The following is a 10971-nucleotide window of genomic DNA, read 5'->3' on the forward strand; positions in this document are numbered from 1 at the left end:
AAAGTTTGACAACCTGTCTCGTTCGAATCGGAAAGACAACAGAATACACAAATAAGCAAAATAACTTCGAATGGCGTTTTCATTGTAAATAGTAATACTCTGTGCACCTGTATGTGTTACGTTTCATGTTTAGTATTGTAAAATAATAAATTAAGAAAAGATTAAATTGTATTCCTCATTGTATTAAATGTATTCTACACAAATTTATATCGGATTTTATTGGTGAAAATATTAAATACAACCCACAGAATTCAAAATCAACTTGCTGCAGAGGAATTAATCTAGAAAGAAATATAATTTCTGAACAAAGCTTCACTGAGTATAACAGTTTTTTAGCCCTGACGGACGAGTTGATTAAAAAATGTAACTGTCTTTAGATACCTGGTTCAGTTGTCACTAGAATACCCTCGTATCGTTGTACCGTTATATCCTTCCCTGTCTCGCATCATTATGTGCCAAATTTTATGTCTTGCTCTTGTCACCAGAGGAAGTGTTACAAGGTTAGCATAACTGTTGACAAAACGTCATAGTTCCACAAAGCCGGACTAGTACATATTTGATGAACATGAATATAATTAATACAATCAGTTTAAATCAGTAATTTACCAGATAATTACCTTTCCTTACCATTCAATTAAATCATTCTGTAAATGGATGATGCTGTAGAACTATTAAAACGTAATATTAAATATTAAACTAAATCAATAATGATCTTCAGTAACATGATTACAATAAAATAATCTGGACACATCTCTTGTAACAATTTATTAATTTTCTCACAACACAGATTTTGCAATATGACATACACACAATAATACGTGTGTTAACATAGCATTTTCGGACAACATTAGTCAATGTCGGTTGTCTCATCGTCTAAACGAAATTAGAAGAATTCAAACAAAATTAAAACCAGCCGTTATCATTCATATACTTATCAAAGATTGTATCTAAACTCTCAATTACTGCTTCTTCAATAACAGAAGATAACCCATTCCGAAGGCCAACCAATTTCTAGATAACTGAAAAGTTGGCTGTGGGTCGTGATGACTAGCTGTCTTCCTTCTAGTCTTACACTGCTAAATTAGAGACGGTTAGCGCAGATAGCCATCGTGTATCTTTCAGCGAATTTCAGAACAAAACAATCTTTACATTAGTTTTACACTTTGCGTTAAAAGTTTGAAAACTAAAGTTTGTATAATAGTTCAGAAGAAGAAAAACACAAGACGCAATTTGTTGTTTTTCTCTTTTGTGTCAAAAATAGTTGAACAGCATTCAATATAACTATTATGATTAATTTGTTAGAAACATTGAATTGTCAGTTTCGGAAATCCTCACCTGTAGTAAATGATAAAGAGTAATAGGAAAAACAAGCAGTTTTAACAAACTCAACTGTCTAATCATCAACAAGAATAAGATAATTTAAATATAGGAGCATTTTAATTGGTTAACGTGATCTAAATATTTAAGCATTTTGTTTCCTTATATGGACAATACTTTTGTCAAGCTATTTTGTATTCGTGTCTTACCTCACTAACATCGTTCAACAAAAGAAGTTAGCTATTTTAGATGAATTTTACTTTGGTAGAGAGACGCACTAATAGGTAAAAATCACTACAAAGTATATATTGTTTTAATAGCTTCATTTGAGTTTATGATCCGGGTGATTTTCAAACAATGATTTCGCTCACCGTGATACGTAATCCTGGTGACAAAAATTGAAAGATAGATGGCGTTAGTGTCAAAGATAACAACATCAAAGAAATCAACAACATGATAATAAAAACGAAGAAAGTTTGACAATAAATAAAGTATTTGAGATCCAGACTCTCAACATATCAGAGGCGCAAGTTACACTCATCAATGGACTGTTAATTGTCAGTGAATTCTACTGAGAAATTGTATCCTGGTTATGAAGCGGAAAATGTGGACTACACTTTGGGAATAATGTGCATTAGTGATGTCGAGAAACCCACTTGTTGAGAGATTTCTATGCAAAAACGGCTCGTTTGGGTTGAGAAAATATTTTACATAGAAGAGCGAACAACGTTTCGACCTTCTTCGGTCATCGTCAGGTTAACATGAAAAGAGGTAACAGACCGGAAGTTGACCTCATGTTTGAAAGGGGTTGTGTAACTGAGCGTCGGAACGTAGAGGGCGGTATTAGATGTTTGAATATATAATTTTATTTATTTTATTATATTAATATATGTAAAATATTTTCTCAACCCAAACGAGCCGTTTTTGCATATAAATAATGTACATTACTTACTTATCTTTACAAAATATATTATGATCACAATAAGAACAAATAAAAAGCACCTCTCATTTTGATAATGATTGGCTTCGACCAATTACAGAAAGAAACGAAACATTTACTTAGAGGAAGTAAAAAGCTAGTTTTAACGTTTGTGTTAAAGTTATAAAATGAGTTATGTAGAACTTGTTCATAGTGGGGATCAGTCCCCCATATTTGATATACAAGTTATAAATAGTATTGATGAATCAGTGAATAGAAAAGTTAACAAAAGAATAGCCACACAAATATATTTCCGACTTTCACCAACAGGGTTTTTTAAAGTCTATAATAAATACAATATTCATAGAACTACAGGTTAATCAAATTAAAAATTATAAAGCTACAAATTAAAGAGATCTCTATTTATAATACATATTTTCACCAGAAATAAACTTAGAAATGTAATCTATAAAGTAGATATGTTGTATTTTCTCCTGGTGTCCTGTAAAGTGGACAATGGCTTCTCTTATTGAAAACTTCTAGCAAAGCTTTGGTCAGATAATCAAAGGAATACAGTCAAGCGTCTAAGATTTAGATATTATTAAGTGAAACACCTGTTTGATGGTTATATTATAGACTTCGTTCCACCATACTTACATATTTCACGATATCCAATATTTTAGTGATAATTAAGTTATCTGTACATTAATCATTGTTCTTGATGTCTTCTGATTATTTTGCTATTATACTGTGTCATAATCACATGTCGTAAAACATGTGCATTGTTTCAAGACCTAAACTACATGGTTGATGTATTCGAATTTTGCTTTCTTATTATAGTTACAGTCACCAGTTTTGGTAATGTTAAGATTATACCATGTTAATGGATTCCTAAGACTAACCACCAGAAACCATTACAACAATAATATTTTGATCCAAGGAAGAGGACACCTTTAGACTTCTTAGCAGCATCAGAACGTTCATTCGTGGTTGCTGGAATCTTGACTTGTAAAGACTACTCTGTCCACCAAATCACCAAACCATCTCAAATCATGTACATAGTCCAACAATGTGCTGTTTAGTGTAGCACATTTTAAAGCCATACAGTTTGTTAAAACATTATGTAATTAAGAGACATTTTATATTTGTGAAGTTTATCTGAATCTATTCAGTGATTAGGGTTAGATGTTCCAGCGCTCGTCAGGTTGTTTCGTTTTAAACACCTCAATGACAGATTGTGTTTAGACAACATAGGAGGTAAAGTGGGAACACTGGACAATGTGATTTCTATAATACATAGGCGATTATCCAACATTAAAGTAAGAGCCTTGCACGGATTTTCACTTACATTCATCTCGAACTTTTGAGAAGGTGCAGATAATTTTGGAGAGTTAAGTTTCATTTTTTATAATTTTTTACAGAAAACTTAGCTATACCAACTTCTACCACAATGATTAAGCAGTCCCATTATCAGGTAAAACACGTATTAGTACGGTATTACTACTGTTATTAGTATGGTATTAGTAGTGTTATTTGTCACAGACACAGAACATAAAAAACACTAAAAGTCTAAATTCTCTCTAACTACATCAGTCTTTGTGACCAAATCAACAACATTAGGTGATCTGTTGAAACTGGCCTGGCATGGCCTAGCGCGTTAAGGCGTGCGCTTCGTAATCTGAGGGTCGCGGGTTCGCGCCCGAGTCGTGCCAAACATGCTCGCCCTCCCAGCCGTGGGGGCGTTATAATGTGACGGTCAGTCCCACTATTCGTTGGTAAAAGAGTAGCCCAAGAGTTGGCGGTGGGTGGTGATGACTAGCTGCCTTCCCTCTAGTCTTACACTGCTAAATTAGGGACGGCTAGCACAGATAGCCCTCGAGTAGCTTTGTGCAAAATTCCAAAAACAACAACAACAACTGTTGAAACTACGTCCATATGTGGACACAAATACTGGGTGTTACCGGCGTTTCTTTTCTGTTCTTTAAAGTACGCACCCGCTAGTATAGCGGTAAGTCTACGGATTTACAACGTAAAATCAGGGGTTCGATTCCTCTCGGTGAGCTCAGCAGATAGCTCGATGTGACTTTGCTATATGAAAACACACACACTCTTCAAAGTTCAACTGTCGGACATAATATCACCAAATGTCAAAATGAAGAGAAACACCTAAACCAATGATTCTAATAAAAACCAGAGGAAGTGGCAGTCCTGTTTTGAAATGACAGAAATGAGAACAGTTTGTCTGTTTGTATAAGTACAAACCTGGACACCAGAGGAATCAAACTTTAGTTTGTGAAATATTGCTCTTTTTTGTGATAAACTAGAAAATATGAGTGTGGGGTGATACAACTCAAAAGACGTTATAATATTAAAAGTGTTCAATGACACGTCCACCAATATTTAATACAGCGGATAAAGTCAACAGTTTGAAGTTACAATAATTTACCGGTCTGAGTAAGAAATTCAAAGAATAATTTTAATAAACTTGTCATCATTATATATTAACCAGTTTTATGTGTCAATTATTTATGTTATTAACAATGGAGCTTTTCTTACATCATAGACTATCCTTATGTAACCAGTTGATTGGATCTTGGTAACTGTATTATTGTTAATAAATTAAATTATAAATCTGACGTGAGATTTGTAACACTTTATTAACATCACTTGACACTTACATAGTAACTTTCGTCCTTTTAATTTTGTGTCCTAGTTATTACGTTGTGTTTTCGTTTGTTTGTTTTCAAACCCGGTTTTTAGCTCTTAGAGACTACAATCTTACAACTGATGAGGTGGACATGAGGTATTTGTATCATCTTTAGGTTTAACACTAGAAAATGGAAAAAAAAACAAAAAAACATTAGAAACCAATACATCTAACTTGTGTAGTTACGTGTGTTTTATCACCAATAGTAGACGTTATAGTGAACTAGTTTTAAACTTTATTTTACAAGGTCAGACCAGTTATATGAAATATTTAGATATATTACTGTTTATGGTAATTAAGAAATGTTTGTTCATCACGATTGGTTAGAAATAACACACGGTACGTTGTTGTTCATTTTGCACACGAATCGTTTACACGAGTAAAATAAAAACTTCAACCACAGTAAGTTGAGATGGGAATTACAGTTTGAAGAGGACGTATTGTAATAACGTTTTAAGTTGTAAATAATGACGGACGTAGCTTGTCAGTGTGGTGGTAGGTTTGAAGTTTTGTTTTGTTTTGTTATGTTATGATGGGTATATTAAGGTGTACGTCTAGTTTATTTGGTAATTAATTTGTGTTAAATAGTATTGAGAGAAGTAGTGATAGTCTAAATGTAAGTTGAATTCGATTAATAAATGTTTGTATCAGAGTTTGGTTTAAGTAATGATTTTGAAGTGTTTTAAATATGTGTAAGTAAGGGTAATGTAATAAACAAAATTTAAATGACATTTGTTCAAGGGTGTTATTGTATATCTAAGGTTATCGGTTTTGTTTTAATGTGAAAATCTGGATATAAATAGCTTTTTGGTATTTTTGTTTTTCAGTCAATTCATTCGCTTACAATGAGAGAAACTAATATCTCCTATTTGAAACACCTATCAATAATATATTTTGTTGCAACATAAGCTACATTTAACCATCAGTTTTAACCGAAACTTTATTAGATAACCTAAAACTTCTCATTATTTTAATTTAAATTCTTTCTCTTTCATGAAACGTGATTCTAGTCTTGATGTTTTTTGTGATAAGAAATGAATGTTAAGGTGTATTGATTACTACCCGAGTTATGGGTAATATGTATTGAAAGTATTAGACAGTAAGATGTCTACATATTTATTACTTCTAAATATTGATAACAAGGTAACGTATTATTAAATGTGTAAATTAATTTGGTATTGGAACTATAATAAAGAAAACTAATATTCATAGCTCGCTTATGCTACATTTTTCATTCTCTTAAGATCCAATATGCACGTGCATCAAAGAATGCACGTGTGGCAAAGAAGACGGATGTAAGTGCAACGCGTGCAACACAAAAGACGGAACTGAAAGAAGTTGTAAGTGTAAAGGTAGGAAATCATTTCTCAATATACAGATGGTTATATCATTTACTTACAAGAATTATTTAGTTTGTAATCGTTTTGTGGTTTATAACTGTTAGTGTTCTTGTTTTGGATGTTTTAGTTTCATTTTTGATTATTTAAATTTTTTCACCATTTTACCTATAAGTGTAATCCCTCTGCACTTGTGCACGTCCACTGAAATGTGTGTTCTATTCGCAAATAACGAACTAATCTAATTTCTGATAGAGCTATCGGTTAATTACAGCTACACACGTTGATATAAACTAACGCTATTGAAGACTAAATAACGCCGTAGCAACAATGATAAATTTCAACCAACCATTGCAACAACAATAATGTAGGAACACTTAAAAAATAAGCTAACCGTGCGTCCCGGTTTGAGGGGGTTTGTACTGATGTCCTGTCTAGCTTACTAATTTGGTACAGAATGATCTCTAGGTTCTGATCAAAAGGCATACCTTCCAACAACAACCACAATGTTAATCTACATAAAGCCCTGACCTACTTTTCATAATATTTAGTTAATGGGGAAAGGAACTGATAGTGCTGTAACATGGACATTATGAAACATTTCATTATTCACCCGGATCCTCAACTCCGCATCAGTAAAGTTGTACTACCTGTAGTCCCTAAGATAGTTCTTGGGGCTTATCTTTAACCGTAAGGTAACCTTTTTAACCACACTTCTAGCAGCCATTGATCAAATATAGAAGAGCAATGAACATCCTCCGTCTCCCTCTCTTCCCCACGTGGGGAGTTGATCAGTGTTCAATGCTATACATATCTTACTCGAATTAAACTACACCATAGATCGGTTGTCTATGACTCTGCCAGACCCTCAGCCTTAAAGATGCTGGAACCCATTTATCAAGGACTTCAGCTCTGCACTGGGGCTTTCTGCACTTCTCCAATTCAAGGCTTATACATAGTTTCATGAACCTTTTTTTGTACTCCTGCCGTTTGCAACTGTCTTTACTATGCTTCGAAACTTCCTTACCAAAACATCCCACCTGGAGTTGTTTTTCTTCCTCAGTGGGTCATACTTTTCAGAACAGACGCTCTGCCATCGCTTCTTTGTGCCTTCATATCCAGCCACAGTTATATAAACTTGGTCTGTTCTTGGATAACATTTCTATATACACTGGTCATCCCATCATGGCTGCATACAGTCCCAAACTGTGACCTATATTTTAGTCACTTGAGAAAAATGGACACTCCCCATTAGAAATACTGTCTGGACATTTTTAACCAACCTTCTATTTCTAGAATTGGTTTAATCAGGTGACTATATGGGCTCTTCAATGGTTTGTTGTGATTCAGTAGTTGTACACAGAATCCCCCACTACTACTTCTGTATTCACAACCAGTATTCGTTTTTTATGGCAGCATCACAACTCGAGGTAAGTTAGTTTACCACAATACTTCTTTATTATACCACTGTCATTACCTCTAATAAAATATAGAAACTATCCGTGTTTGTAAGTTATGGTAAGCCTACGTATTAATAAATCCAGAGATCACCACGATATCTACTAACCTCCCCCCTAACATGTACTTAATGAAACTTCAAACATTATTTCACCGATCTGTGTTTCCTACTCCCTCAAGAAATAAGTACCAGATATGTCTCTTAGTTATGAATCTAAATATTCATATTTAGCGGCTTGCCTATTTAACAATATTGCTTAAATGCCCTTCTATACGATTTCGTAGTTAAACATAGCGTTAAAGAAGTAACGTGAATCCATAATTTTTATTAAATATTTATCAGTTACCCCTTACTGTAATAAGGGTTTATATGAAAATAAAATCCAGAAACAATAGCTTTAATCAAATATCGTCTAAACTACCTTTAGAACATAACCAGCTCTAATTATCTTGGGCTATAACAATTGATTTTGATATAAATTTTGTCATATGGAAATTGGTTTCCAAAATAAACTGGCAGACAAATTAACTTGTATAAACAATAGGTTTATCAACCTGAGTCTTATTTATATTAAACTATACACAGATAATTACCGTATTTCTTGTGGCTTTAACGGAATGTAACTGTTATTTACCAACAGCTATTAAGATAGCTTGTGTTTGAACAATAGTAGTTCTCTCACTTAAGCGGGATTTCTTCCCTCCCACTGACTTCCTAATGTACCACTGAAATAAACTGATTTCGAAGGTTTAACACTACTTAACTTGTCCCGTTTATCTAAATGTGATATTGGGACATGAAAGCTAATCCTGTTGTCTGACATCTCGATCTAAAAGACGGTGCAAGTTTTTCATTAGCAATTTTAACATTGTTAAAACTTCCAGTTGTAACTCTACTAAACCACGACTTCGCCTCCTGTTTCAACAATCTTATCATAATGACGTATCCTTAACGAAGTATCATAACACAACTACACTAGATACCCATTCAGTATGGGAGTTAATGTATTGTGCATTACGAAGATTAAACTTTACGTTCGTTGTTTGACATCATATGAATCTCAAAGTAACGTTCCTGACATAACCAAATATCATAATAAACTTCAATCTACGATTACACCAAATTAATTTGTGCCACATTTCTCTTTAAGATCCTACCTGCACATGTATCGAGAAGTGCACCTGTGGTAAAGAAGACGGTTGTAAGTGCACTACATGCAACAAAAAATCCGAAACTGAAGATCGATGTAAGTGTACAGGTATGTGTAATCTTATGTAGTCCATACTGTATGGAATTGAGCTTTAACCCTAAACGTTTATATTTTCATTCGTTACTAATGTTTGTTCTTATAAACTTCAATTTTTATTACACATGTGATCTCCTTCTCTCTATAGAAGGAGAAACCTGTGGCTGTACGTCCTGCACGTGTAGTAAGACGGAATGAATTTCCCTATACGTATTGGTCTGGTTCCTGTTTAATAAATTTTATTAGATTGTTTACTTTATTACATTTGTTACTTTCTATTTTTTTCCTTTTGGAAATTAATAAATTTAACTTTATTCCGGTGTAATTATTAATCTGAAATCATTTAACTGAAACTACATAAACATTCACTGTATGTGACTTAATCGTTTTAGCAATACTACATATAATTACTTCGGTAGCGAGGACTTCCATCCTTTTTAGAAATCTATACAAAATTAGACTGGTACTTAACGTTTGGTTAGAACACTAACCATTAGTTAGTGAATAAAAATGGTTTTCTAATACGTTCCAACATAATCAAAATTTCATCTCTACTTAAATCTGTTTTCCTAAATGTTCTTGCTCCGACTAAAAGGTTTTAAACTACATCCTACACTTTGTTTAAGATCTCTTGCCCTCTTTCAAAAAAACAAGTACAAATACATCAAATAATTCTTTATATTTAATATAGGCTAAACATGTATAAACATATCATCCTATACCGAACATAAAATACATGTTACGGTTAACATTCCTTGTAACGGAATCTAATAACGTATTTAATTTCAACTAGTGCAGTCTTTTCATATGGATAATAGGATATAGCTGTATTCACTATAGATCAAATCTCTTTTTAAAAGGAGGAGACTAGATAACTTGCAATAGCGAAACACAACGTGAAATGTTTAAAGGTGAATTTTCAACTAACTTAATTGCCTTAGAAAGTGTACTTTGGTTAGGTACAATTCCTGTTGCCATATTTTTAAACACTTTTAGTTTCTGAGTAGAAAATGAAACAAAATATGCGTGTCCTCGAACTCGAATTCCTCTAGGTCGTTTGCCTGTTACCGTGTCGTTTTACAACTATGACATAATAATTGCCAAACGCTCTTCGTAGTGCGCTGACCGTTGTGTTCCTATCAATGCTGGTGGTTTATATAAATCTATCGGTGCTTTTGTCGGATTACATACTTTGTGAGTCTATTTTTGTCTTGATATTACTACTTTATGTTTATTTTACGATAACATGTTTTATTGCGTTGCTTATGGTTGTAAAAACTGTTCGGCATCGGCAAAAGCTTCCTTTCCATGCAAGGAGAAGGAACCAGTAAGGAGACGACAGTGGGCGCAGACTGTTGATAGGCAGATTTAGTGAAGAAATTGGAAACGTAACATAGAAGTGATTTTTGTGTATCACGAGCATGGCAGAGAAATGTTGTTTAATGTTTTTTGTATTAGAACGATAAGAGCAGAGCATGCACGTGTAATGAATTCGTCGTTGTGTCTTGTGTGCATCTTCAATCACTTGCAAGTTTTTGCACTTTCATTGTTCAGGTGTGTGAATTCACTGATGAATCTGTGGTATAGTGCTTTATGTTCTGACTGTTCGTGGTATCTAAAAATACAAACAAAATGTTTATTCGAATAGAGAAACACTGCATTGTTTCTAATACGTCTGTCTTGAAACGTCCTATGAAAATGTTAATTTTTCTTCTATTATACAAACACCATCAAAACTGTAATTATGAAATTAAACTTCGTACAACAATGTAACATTTTCATTTAAAATGTTCCTTTACTCGGTTGTTATATGTAATTCATGTATACTTTTCCAAAAAAAAAGAAACGCAAAAGGGATATTTTTGTTATTTTAAAGAAAAATATATGTAATAACGTTACAAGCTTAGAGTATGTGATGTTACACGTGTTAAGGCACTGATTGTCAGACCAAAATAACAAAAGATGTGCACTTTGAAAACGGAGGAA

General features: G+C 33.3%; 1 long non-coding RNA gene across 1 annotated transcript; it reads left to right on the plus strand.

Annotated features, from left to right (window-relative positions):
* The first annotated feature begins 5286 nt into the window (after window positions 1-5286).
* Window positions 5287-9310, plus strand: LOC143237959 (uncharacterized). The gene is made up of 4 exons (XR_013020352.1): window positions 5287-5438; window positions 6188-6295; window positions 8890-8997; window positions 9134-9310. It is a non-coding gene; the product is annotated as an uncharacterized LOC143237959 (long non-coding RNA).
* The last annotated feature ends 1661 nt before the right edge of the window (window positions 9311-10971 follow it).

The sequence above is a fragment of the Tachypleus tridentatus genome, chromosome 13 (assembly GCF_004210375.1).
Source record: "Tachypleus tridentatus isolate NWPU-2018 chromosome 13, ASM421037v1, whole genome shotgun sequence".
Classification (NCBI taxonomy): Eukaryota; Metazoa; Arthropoda; class Merostomata; order Xiphosura; family Limulidae; genus Tachypleus; species Tachypleus tridentatus.